This window comes from Leptinotarsa decemlineata, unplaced genomic scaffold, assembly GCF_025532065.1.
Source record: "Leptinotarsa decemlineata unplaced genomic scaffold, Ldec_3_MD MMD2_tig00026282_RagTag_RagTag, whole genome shotgun sequence".
Taxonomy (NCBI): domain Eukaryota; kingdom Metazoa; phylum Arthropoda; class Insecta; order Coleoptera; family Chrysomelidae; genus Leptinotarsa; species Leptinotarsa decemlineata.
Window position 1 is genome coordinate 4,436,039 of NW_027412668.1, and position 12,320 is coordinate 4,448,358.

Sequence of the window (12,320 nt, forward strand, 5' to 3'; positions counted from 1 at the left end):
AGGGATATTTTTAAAAATGGCAATAATTTTTTTTTAGATCGCTTTAGGGAAAAAAAGTTGACGGGTGATTATTAAACGAATGTAACTTACAACAAAATTTATTAAATGGTCAAAAATACTGAGTGCGCATATAAGCAAAACTAAAAAAAAAAATATGGCTCTTCTTTGGCACCCCGAAAAAAAATCATAATACAAAAAAAATTGGAATCAGTACAAAGTATGGCCTTCACGCTGGTTTATTACGGCCCTACATCTATCGTGCATCGACAAAATGAGATTGTCAATGTCTTGTTGAGGTACATTTGCCCATTCAGCGATTAAAAGCTCTCTCAATTGAAACGTTGTGTGAATGTTCCCCATATGCGGAGTAATTCTTCGTTGAAGCATGTCCCACACATGCTCGATGGGATTCAGGTCCGGTGATTGTGCTGGCCATAGCAATACATCAACTCCTTCGTTGGTGAGCCAGTCAGTCACTAGACGCGCGACATGTGGACGAGCATTATCGTGCATTAGGTGGAAGTTTTCACCAACAGCACCAGCAAACGGACGGACGATAGGTAGAAGAATGGTGTTGAGGTACTGTCGAGCTGTGAGGGAGCAATTTGGAAAAACGAGATCGGTTCTGCCGCCGATCATGATTCCGCCCCATAGCATTACTGTACCACCTCTGTATATGTGGATTTCCTGGACGTGTCTCAAACGTTCATTATTTCCAGGTCGTCTCCACAGTCTTACTCGACGAGAATCTGGATGAAATCCAAATCTGGATTCGTCTGTAAACAAAACTGTGGCCCAATCATTTGCATCCCAGTTTTGATGTTCTTGACACCACTCTAATCTTCTACCGCGATTGCCTCTCGGCAAAGGTGGACATCTAAGTGGCCTTCTGTTGTGGCGATCTGCTTCATGCAGTCGATTTCTGACAGTATCACGACCAATGGTTACCTGGTGCGTCTGCTGCAACACGTTAACCAACTCAGGTGCTGTGATTGTCGGTTGTCTTCTTGCGGTTAAGACCAAAAATCGGTCTTGAACTGCAGTTGTAGCGCGTCCTCGCCCTGGATGTTGTTCGGCTGGACTGCCAGTTTCACGGAAACGCCGCCACAATCGACTGATAACACTTTGGGAGACCCCCAAACGAAGAGCTACATCATTTTGTAGCATGCCACCTTGAAGAAGCCCTACAGCTCTATTCATCTCAGCCAATGGTAAGTGATGGCGTTCCATGTTAAAGCACAATATTTCCAGTTCAATTGCTGAGCAAGAACTGCATAGAATGTACAAACTCGACACTTTCAGATTATTCATTTTAGCCGAAAACCTACAGTTTGTAAAAAACTTGATAAAAGATTAGTTACCGTTTTTGCAGGCTTTGTTCAACCCATAGAAATCTACAGGGTGGTCTAGTGTACCAATTTAATCGAAATTAAACGACCTCATGCATTTATTTTTATGATATTTAGTATGTTATAAAAATATCCCTAGACTTTTCCGATGTGTGTATGAAATAATGCTCAGAGACAAGAGGAGAGTATTTGGACAGAACAATATTAAGCCCAGCTGAACAGAACAACAGCAGAACAAATATAACAACATGCATATATGAATATTGAGTAAATGTAGATATAATGCTTGTAATGAACATTGATAGCAATTTCGTGTTGATTTCAATAACTTGTTCACACAAAGCTACATGCCATTGGTAGAATTCGTCCACACTATAGGTAATAGGGTCTCCCAACAAGGAATTCTTTTACTTTCTTTCTGAATTTCTTTTCATTATATATTCGCCTTAAATCAATGGGAAGGTGATTAAATAAATCCTGCTGTTGAAAATAATAGAATTTTGTGTAAGGGCTAGAGTAGGTGTGGGAAGGGAAATGAAGTAAGACTGACGTATACCTACTGTAAGTTACGGTGGTATCAAATTGATTTTTATATTTTTTGTGGATAAGACACACTTTTTTCAAAATAAAAGGACATACTGAGTTCAGAATTAGTTGCTTCACAAATAATGGGCGGGATGAATCCCTGTTAGCCTTGCATAAATATCTGACGGATCTTTTTTGTAAAGAATATACCATATTGAAATGAAATTGTGCACAATTTTCCCAGAAACAAATTCCATAACGTAAATAGGACTCAATTTGTGCAAAATAAACTGATCTTTGTAATAGTAGTATATAAGCAGCGACGGCTCGTGCATTGGAGAACAGGGGAGGCTAAAGTCATAAAGACTTTAAACACACAAATTTGGTTGTTGAGGTCTTGCCAGAGTTTTAATAATGTAAAATTTATTATCATAAGATAAATACTTAAAATTATTTGTCAGCAACCAATCGACTATATCGTCAGATTTTTTAATTTCGTCCAACTTATTCATAATAGGTAAATGGAAAAAAAGTGAAAACCTGAAAATACCTTGAAATTCAAAGAAAGCACTTTAAAAACACATTAAAAATATTACCAAAAAGCACTGCTATAATACAATATTGCCTGTTTTATACACAAAAAACATATATTATCAAGAAACACTAAAACGATTTACCGGAATACTTTTTAGTCCCGGTCCGTCACGGTATCCCGTCCGAATGATTAAATAAAAATAAACGCATTCCTATACTAACGGAGACCAACTGGAGGCAAGCCTCCTCCGACGCTATAATTTCTGCAACTGAAATTACAAATCGGGACGTATGTCGCTGGTTGGATCGGTCTCGTGGAGCCTGTGTTTTTTAAAGCGGTCGGAGGCTTGGCTCCCTTGCAATGTATCAACGTATGGCATTTATTATTTCGGGTTGATGGTTTCATCGTTATTCGTTTGCGGGCGGTGCGTTTGAGGTTTGTTGATGCAGGATACAGTGTGGTACGTACTAAGTAGTGAGTGATAGTGTTTTTTCGGACATATTATGTATTTATATTAAAAATTAATGGTAAAGTAATGATACCCAAGCATTTTTAGAAAAAATTAATCATAATTATTTGTCAATATCTTTTAATTTATTGCGATGAATAGCCTCAAATTTTATGGGGAGGTTAAGCCTCCCTTGCCTCCTCTGACGAGCCGCCGCTGGTATGTCACTGCATGACATTCTGCTGCAAGAAAAATTTGTTTTTCTCCTAATTTTCCATTTTTACATTTTCCAAGAGTACTTCCCCTATATTACATCTAAACCTGACCATATTTGTTTTGTCGATGTTAAATGATAAAAGACTGGAGTCACACCACTCATTGTCGACAATGATTTGATCAAGTAAGTTTGAGGCGGTATTGTCATGCCAGAGGATAGTGGTGTCATCAGCGAAACATGTGAATTTACCACTTATGTCCACATGAACTAGGTCATTGACATCAATGATAGAAACCCACCGGTCCCAAAACGGAACCTTGTGGGACCCCACTGCCAATGAAACGTTCCTCTGATGAAATTCCATCGAATAGAACATTCTGCCGCCGATGAGAAAGGTACGTCTCAAACCGAAGTAATGCAGATCCTCTAAATCCGTAAACTTCTAGCTTGCGAAGAAGTAGAATGTGCTCTACACAATCGAAAGCCGTGGTTAGGTCACAAAACATGGCCGCCGCAGCTTCTCTTTCATTAAGATTGGTGTACAGGTTTTCCAGGAGCGAAAATATAGCGTCTTGTGTACCTTTTGATGACTGAAAGCTATAAATAAATATATTATATTGTTTTTCTCGAGGAAGGATATTACTCGTTTTATTACCAGTTTTGACTTTAGATAAATCTGGTAGCAAAGCAATTGGCCTGTGTTGTCAAGATCGCCTCCTTTATGTAGCCCTGTCGGGAAGAGTTATCAGAAATTTCATAGATATCATAGATGCTGTTTATTCATTCCAAATTCTAAATTATGCCTCTTTTCAGCCAGAGGCGGCGTAAGGCGTGGGCGGTGTGGACCACCGCCCACAGGTTACGGATACAATAGGGAGTAGATGGGAATCTGGTTCAGCAAAAGAAAAAGGAAATTTTTGTTTCTTCTAATAAAGTAAAGTGAGTAAATAGCCGCAGTGTCAGTAACTTTGACTGGGATTTTAATATGACGACCTAGGCATGATGTTTTTTATTAGTTTTGAGTCGGTTTGGTAAGTGTTTCTCGATCAATAAAAATTTGTTTAATTTCAAATGTTTTTTATTTTACAAACCCTTTTTTTGCACCATCAGAGAGCCTCACAAAATGTACCTTGCCCACACTAAATTCAGATCTTGTGCCGCCACTGTTTTCGATTTATTACTGTAATATGACGTTGTTAAGCTATTTTCGGTAAATTTTTCCCTAATACGAATTCAAATTGAACCACTGTTCGATGTTGGTTTGCTATATTTCATTTCGGAGAATGTAGCTTCGAAGATGACCCTTAAGTGGTCGCCCCAGGACGACGATTTGACGACCATTTTGTAGACTGACTCATCACAAACGGTGCGTGGAATGGTGGAAGAACTAGGCGTCAGCTTCCATGCGGTTTTTGATGATTTAAAACTTATTGGAAAGGCCAAAAAGCTCGAAAAGTGGGTGCTCCACAATTTGAACGGTCGACCGGAATTTTCACGTTTCAAGGTCTGTTCTTCTTTGCTTTTGGGCAACAAGAATCATCCTTTTTGGATCGAACAGTCACGTGTAATGAAAAGTTAATCCATTACCAAAGCAGGTGTCCAGGACATAGTTGCATGCATACCGATGAGCAACCCAGGCACGCCTCAAAGGCGAAAACCCACCAAAAAAGACCATGGTTACTGTATGGACGTCAGCGGCTAGTGTGATATACTATAACTTGATACAACCGGGCCAAACCATCACAGCAGATCATTGAGAAGATATCTGAACAAAGCACGGTTGAACAGGGATCTTAGTTGCAGACAACGCAAAAAAGGATGACTGGATCACAACAGCCAAATATTTTATGGACAATCAAAAGAAAAACAGAAGAGTGTGACAAATTTCACACAGCTCAACATAATATACCATATCCAGAGATGCAGACATCGACAATTCCAGGATATATCTCCGTCTTGAAGAGACAAAAGCAGCACCCGACTGCAAAAATAGCCCAGAAATGGACTGACAAAGGAGAGATACCAAAGTGGTAGAAGATCTTTGAACACGACCAACATGAAGAGGTACAATATTCCTGAACTGGAATTGGAGACTGTTTTGGAGCCACTTTTACTTCAGAAAATATATTGGGTGAAGTGTCATAAAGATTTGGAGATTTGGACATGTACTTTGCAAAGGCTTGAATAGAAGACTAAGAACTATCAACGAATTTCTAAAATACTAGCTACAACTCGCCAAAAGTAGGATGAAAATAAGGTTCAATAACAAAAAATCTTCAAGGAAGCAGATGCAGGTTGGTTCCAAATGGTTTATTACAGATGTCAGTCATTGATAAATGGCCTAATGTATCGGATTCAGTTGTCAGGAGCTGATATATCATTTTGAAACGGATGAGATGTTTGTTGGAGAGAACAACCTGACATAACCTAAACGCCACTGGTTACACAGCAATGTGAAACAATTGAAGTGCAATACACAATTATGGCTCTCCTAAAACTGAACGTTTCATTTTCTTGTTTGTTCTTTTATACGGTTAGAACGCCTTAGTGCAGGTATTTGTCTTCTCCTTTCATCCGGATGTCTCTTTAAATTTGTCTGTACGCAAGATATATTAACTGAAACCACAAATGTACGGCTGGCTCTTGCTGGTGGCTCTGTGCATTTGTATTTCTTTCTGAATTGAAGGAGTTATATTTTTAGGAGCGATTAATTTTTGGGAAAGAAAGTTTTTGGCTTTTTACTACTCCATCTTGATACAAAAAATAACGATGAGGGAATCTTCCAAGGAAAGGAAGGAAGTAATCAATTTGATTACTTCTTTCCTTCCCTTGGAAGATTCCCTCATCCTTATTTCTTTCTGTTGGTACCAACTGTTACCCATCCTTACACTTGGCTGCACCATACTGATAATAGTAATTTGAATCAATAAATAAATGTTAGTGGATAGTGGACCTTTTCAAAGGATCTTCCTTATCAAGTTTTTGGGCGAATTTGAAAAAAAATCATAAGGAAATATCGGAAGAGACACTGAAATTTTATTGTTTTTCTCATACATTCATAATTCTGTGAAAAGACATTCTCTGCTGCTATATACATAAAAAAAAGTACAGAAACAGTTTACAATTGGAATCCGATTTGAGATTATAACTAAGTAATAACATCAAAACCTATGTTACCGATTTAGTTGACAAAAAGCAGCACCAACCTTCAGATTAAATCAGTAGATATTTTTAATTTTTATGAAGAAGTATTTTTTTGCAGTACTGAAATAAATTGCCCAAAATCTCCACCTGAGTTATTTCATCAAACGGGTCCTTGAAATTGTGCTTGATTTTCTACGGACCCGCGTTCTGAAAAAGGTTAATAAACGCTGTTCTAAAACATATGGATTCTAGGTTTACTTGTTACTCTTAAGGCGGATTTCCACCAAACGAACTAGGTTAGGTTAGGTCCAAAGTGAGTGGGTCAATTCGACCCTCCACCGCAACCCGCAAGGGTTTATTGTGGCTCACACCTATTCACACTCGAACAAATAAACCCACCTTCTTAACGAAGCCGATTAATTTGTATGGTGAGTGGTCTTTCAGGTCAGATGGTAAGTGTACGGCTCTGCCCGAACTCTAAAAACCTGATTCGGTCCTCAGCTGTTCCATCATTTTCCAAACTGAGGCAACACACACTGTATTCCGACCGTCCGAGTTTCTGCATATGATAATTCAAATGACAGTGATCTGCAGAAGGCCTGTTAGACATCGTAGTTCATCCCTACTGTAGTCCAACAACTGTTTGGTATCAAGCTTCGAAGGGTGAATAAACGCCTTGGAGTCGGCCAATTCTGGAAGATTCTGCCAGAAGTTCATAAATCTTCTTGCCATCCAGGTGTTCAATGTTTGTTCGGCAAAGCCTAAAGCTATGTTCTGGTCCTCCTTTGCAAGGAAGACCTTTGCAGTCTCATTGCCTACCAGGCCAGCAAGGCCATGAATCTAGACCAGATACAATCTTTTAAGTATTTCTATTGAGGAGAGTCGTGTTTGGCAATTTCCTACCAATTTGGACGCTTGTCGGTAGGAGACAAGAGCTTCCAACGCCGCTTGACTGTCCGCTTGAGGTTGGATTCTTTCAATATCTCCGTGTACAAATGAATAGCGTGAATTTTCGCTTGAAATACAGTTGCCTAGGTTCCTAGGCAGGTTGATATCTCTGTGCTGGGTCTGCGACTGAAAACACCTACACCGGAACCGGAAGGTGTTTTTGATCCATTCCACTCTGTTTACAAAAACACAGACAAAACACCAAAACCTTTTGATCTTTCCGCCTACCGATGGGACATTTCGTTGTTTACAAAAACAGTGCCCGCGACACAAAGTTTTCAAAATGTTTCTTATTTTGACAATTCAAGTTTCTGTTTTTTTCGAAATCAACACAGTGAACACAGTCACTGTTTTGTTGTCCATCTGGTAGAAATTCGTCTTTACATTATCTGCGAATGTATATTCATGCAGTTCTTTTAATTGTGCTTGGATTTTATTGTGACATTTTTCAAACGTCAAAGTTTAATTTAGAGACTGTCTTTCGAACTTGAGTATTTTTTAATTTCATGCGGATCCGGTGTAAAATACATCGTCTTTTCCCCTTCTCAAGAACAATATTCATAAAAAAACTTTGATAGCCATTAAATTCCTGCCTTCACAAATAAAAACTCCTAACTCTTCAATCTCTCAAAGATCCCTAGGTGCCATAATCTTTGTATACCATCAATTCGAATGTGTTTAGGATTAAACTAACATCCATTCAAGCCCGAAAGATCTCCATCTCTCCTTATCAAATTCCATCTCGAACTCTATTACGAACTATTTACACATGGGCTGTCCCATGCGATTAGTTTTGTTACGGATACGCAACAATGGGGCGTTTTTGATTCCATTCTAGCTTGCTGGGCTGAAAACATAATCGTTTTCGGATCATTATTCGCTCTGAAGTACTTTGAAGTACTTGCTCTCACCACTCGATGTTACTTTCAAAGCGGACCAGTGGGTTCGCCGGCGATTCATCAATGAAATCGTGTAAAGTTGAATTTGCGATGATGGTTTTCGAGAAGAAGGTAAATTGTTCGCTACATTTATTTTTGATGTTTGGATTTTTATTGGAAACGAAGTTTTATGGATTTGTGGTTATTTTTCTTTGTTGAAAGAACGCAAATCGCTTCGAAAATAGGCTGTTGGTATGGTTTTCTACCACATTCATGTTATAAGTTATTTTTGGATTATTAAGTTTTTCACAAAACATCCTGACCGGACGGAAGCGAAATTTTAAGTGGCACCTAAATGTTCTTCATACTTAGTGACTAGAGGAAAAGTAGTCATCACTTACAGTTTTCAAATGAAAAACGCTGAAGAAAGTGGCTCTGTTACGCCAGCAACGCAAAGTACGGAAATCGCATTTACAAAATGCCAAATTTAGGTACTTTTTAGGTTAGGTTAGGTTAGGTTAGGTTAGGTTAGGTTAGGTCATAAATTAGGTGTTCTGTAATTTACACCGCAACTCAATACTCAAAGTTGCGTTGCTAGCATTATGTAATGCTAGCAACGCAATGAAAATAATAATGAAATAATGAATGTTTAGGAAAACGCTATTAGGTGCTAATTAAGTGGTAGACGGTGAGGATCGTAAAATTTTCTAATTAATAAACAAAAGCTTCCAATTTCGCTAAACAACAGATCTAAGAATCAGGTCTTTCGAAAACGAGGACGAATGCTCAATAAGGTGCTTGCAAGAAATTAAGATGAAAACGACAGTGAATGAGCGGAAAAAAATTCGGGATACCTGATTTGAGAAAAAAATCAACAATATACAATAAAGTCTTGAAATGCTCGTAAACTCTTACATAGACACTCAAAATTAAGTGCTCACTAGATATTCATAGTAAACCTAGATTCTACAATGCCTGAAAATCACCATGACTGATGTATTGAGTTCTTATAGTACGTTCCTAAATAAATAATGGCAAAAGAATAAAGTGCTAATTAGGTGCTCACTAGATATTTATAGTAAACCTAGATTCCATAATGCCTATGAGGCTTATGGATCTGAAAACTGTTATTCTTATTTATTGTTCTGTGCAATCGAAATTGGCCTTTTAATTATTTGTATGGTTGCCATACTGATTTAGTTAGTTTCTCTGACATATGTCATAAGTTAGTAGTTGTAGAGTTGTAGACAGCGTTGGGATTTTCAGTACTTTAGTACTAAAAGCAGTACTTTTCAAGAATTCATAATACGTCAGTACTTTATAACAAAAAACAGTACTTTTTAACTAGATCTTTTTGAATTATATCAGTCAAATCAAACATATGATCAAAAGTAATGAGAAATATCAAAACATATGTAATTTTAAGAACTCAGAAGTCACAAAACATTATGACCTAAAAAAATTAGAAGAAGAACTGGTCCTTTGCATTGAATTGACAACTAAAGTCTGAGTGTTTTGTTTTGAGATTTTTGTCATTGGTTTTTATAGAATATTTTAGCGATAATTTAAAAAAAAATTATTTACTGCTAAAACAACCAGAAAACAATGGATAGGTAACCGGGATGGTAGACAAAAAATTAGCTTTCACACTTTTTTTCAGATTTTTGCAGATGGCTTAAGAGGATATTAACATTGCATACCCAGGTCACTAGGTTGATGACCTAAGCCGTAGACACGTAAAAAAAAAGCTATTTTTTATCAAATCAGTTTTCCCATATGACAAACCAAAAAATACCTCAATCTGCTAGTGGCCTCAGCAACTAGGGCTATTCGACTAGTTGGTAACGGATGTCGTTTATAAAGCCAAACGTGGCCTCACTTAAATGGATTTTAATGCAACCTATTCATATAGTTGACATATGACAAAATGCTACAATGCTCTTCAGAATTAAATAAACACTACGCAATAACACTTCAAAAGTATTTTATTCAAAATGGAGTCATATATAGGCAAAATAATTGTGACAGCGTGAAATGACAGTGGCAGTTATGACATGATTCATGGTTGTCATAACTGTCACAATAATTTAAGCTATATTTGACTACATTTTGAATAAAATACTTCTGAATTGTTATTACTTAGTGTTTATTTTTGTTCTTTGACAGTTGTCACTGAATAATGTGGGTTAAATATTGTGATAATATGAAAAGATATTGACAGTTGATTCAGAAATCATGGTTGCTAATAAGGAATTATGGAAACGGGCCACCACTTTATCCTTATCGAATATCGTCAATTGTTGATAATTACAAATATACTTTAAACGTGGTGGGTCAGTTTCATAATCATCTAAGAAATCATGGTCATTGTCATTATAGTCAACATTGTCAATGATAATTGTTAGAACTATTATTTTACCTATGGCCTTTGATGAATCATATATTTGATACATAAAGGCCAATTTGTCTTTGAATTTTTCATAATTCACAACCTGTTAAACACACATATCTAAGCCCTATATTCAGAAAATTTTTTCTAAGGTGTGAGAAATTGATCGATTCAGTACTGTTTACTACAAATTCAGTACTTTTTGATGGATAAATTCAGTACCAAAAACAAACTCCCTAGAACAACGCTGGTTGTAGATGTATCGCGCATGTTTTAATTTCATCCATGTTTTGTCTTGCTTATTTAACAAGAAATATATTAATATTGTGCAATTGGTGTTGATGTTTATTGACCTCTCAGCGGACGCTGCGTTGTGTAAACCAACTCTGCTCAACAAAAACCACTATTACTGATGGACTGAGTTCTTACAGTACGTTCCTCAATAAATAAGGGCATGAGAATAAAGAGCAAATTAGGTACTCATGGAACATGATATGATATTGACTTTCACGCTCAAAATTTCAGTGGTTGATGTTCTTTATTGGATTGGTATCCGATTTATTTTGTTAGTGCACATCTGAGAAAGCTAAAAATAATCTATTTCTATGAAAATGTCAAGAATTGAATAAAATAACGTTTTGATTCTCATTTTTACAAAAAACAATTGGAAAGAAAGTCATAACTTTCTTGTTTTAAAAACATTATTTTTTATTAGCGGGCGTTTGCAAGATGACTTTTAACTGGTTCGTCTATATGAATGGAGTGATAAAATAAAAACAGTCTTTCGCTTATCGTCTAGATTTTTTTTTAGAATGTTAGAAAAATTCTTGTCGGCAATTCGAATCTCATTATAGAAGCTCTGATCCTTTTTTGTCGACTTAATAGATGAAGATGTACGAAGCTCTGAAAACCTGCGAGGATAAATATTTGCTATTATTAAAGTAAAAAAATAAATATTCGAAATCTTCTCTTTAGTCTGTTTAAGATAATATCTCACACTTCTTATGTTAAATAAAAAGGTGGTTATCGGGTCCATGGTGGTTATTAGGTACATAAGCCCCATAGGAATTATGGAATCTAGATTTACTATAAATAAATAATGAGCACCTAATTAGCACTTTATTCTCATGCCCTTATTTATTGAGGAACGTACTGTAAGAACTCAGTCCATCAGTCATTGTGGTTTGCAGATCCAAATGCCTCATAGGCATTATGGAATCTAGGTTTACTATGAATATCTAGAGAGCACTTAATTAGCACTTTATTTTGATTTTCTATGTATGAGTTTACGAGCATTTCAAGACTTTATTGTATATTGTTAATTTTTTTCTCAAATCAGGTATCTCGAAATTTTTTCCGCTTATTCATGGTCGTTTTCATCTTAATTTCTTGCAAGCACCTAATTAGCACTTTATTACCACGCTTAGTTTATACCTGATCGAGCATTCGTCCTCGTTTTCGAGAGACCTGATTCTTAGATCTGTTATTTAGCGAAATTAGAAGTTTTTGTTTATTAATTGGAAAATTTTACGATCCTCACCGTTTAGCACTCAATTAGCACCTGAGCACCTGATGATTAACATTCATTATTTTATTATTATTTTCATTATGTAATGCTAGCAACGCAACTTTGAGTATTGAGTTGCGGTGTAAGTTACAGAACATCTAATTTTTGACTTCGGTACCTAAAAAGTATCTAATTGTGGCATTTTCTAAATGCGATTTCCGTACTTTGCGTCGCTGGCGTAACAGAGCTGAAGAAAGAGCTGTAGTTATTAAGAAGTCACCAAAGAAAGAATCCTTTTTCGTTTGGTCATCAGACTGCCAGTTGACATTTACAGCCACGTAAAAACATTTGACTAATACCCGAATTCCGGCGAGGGACTT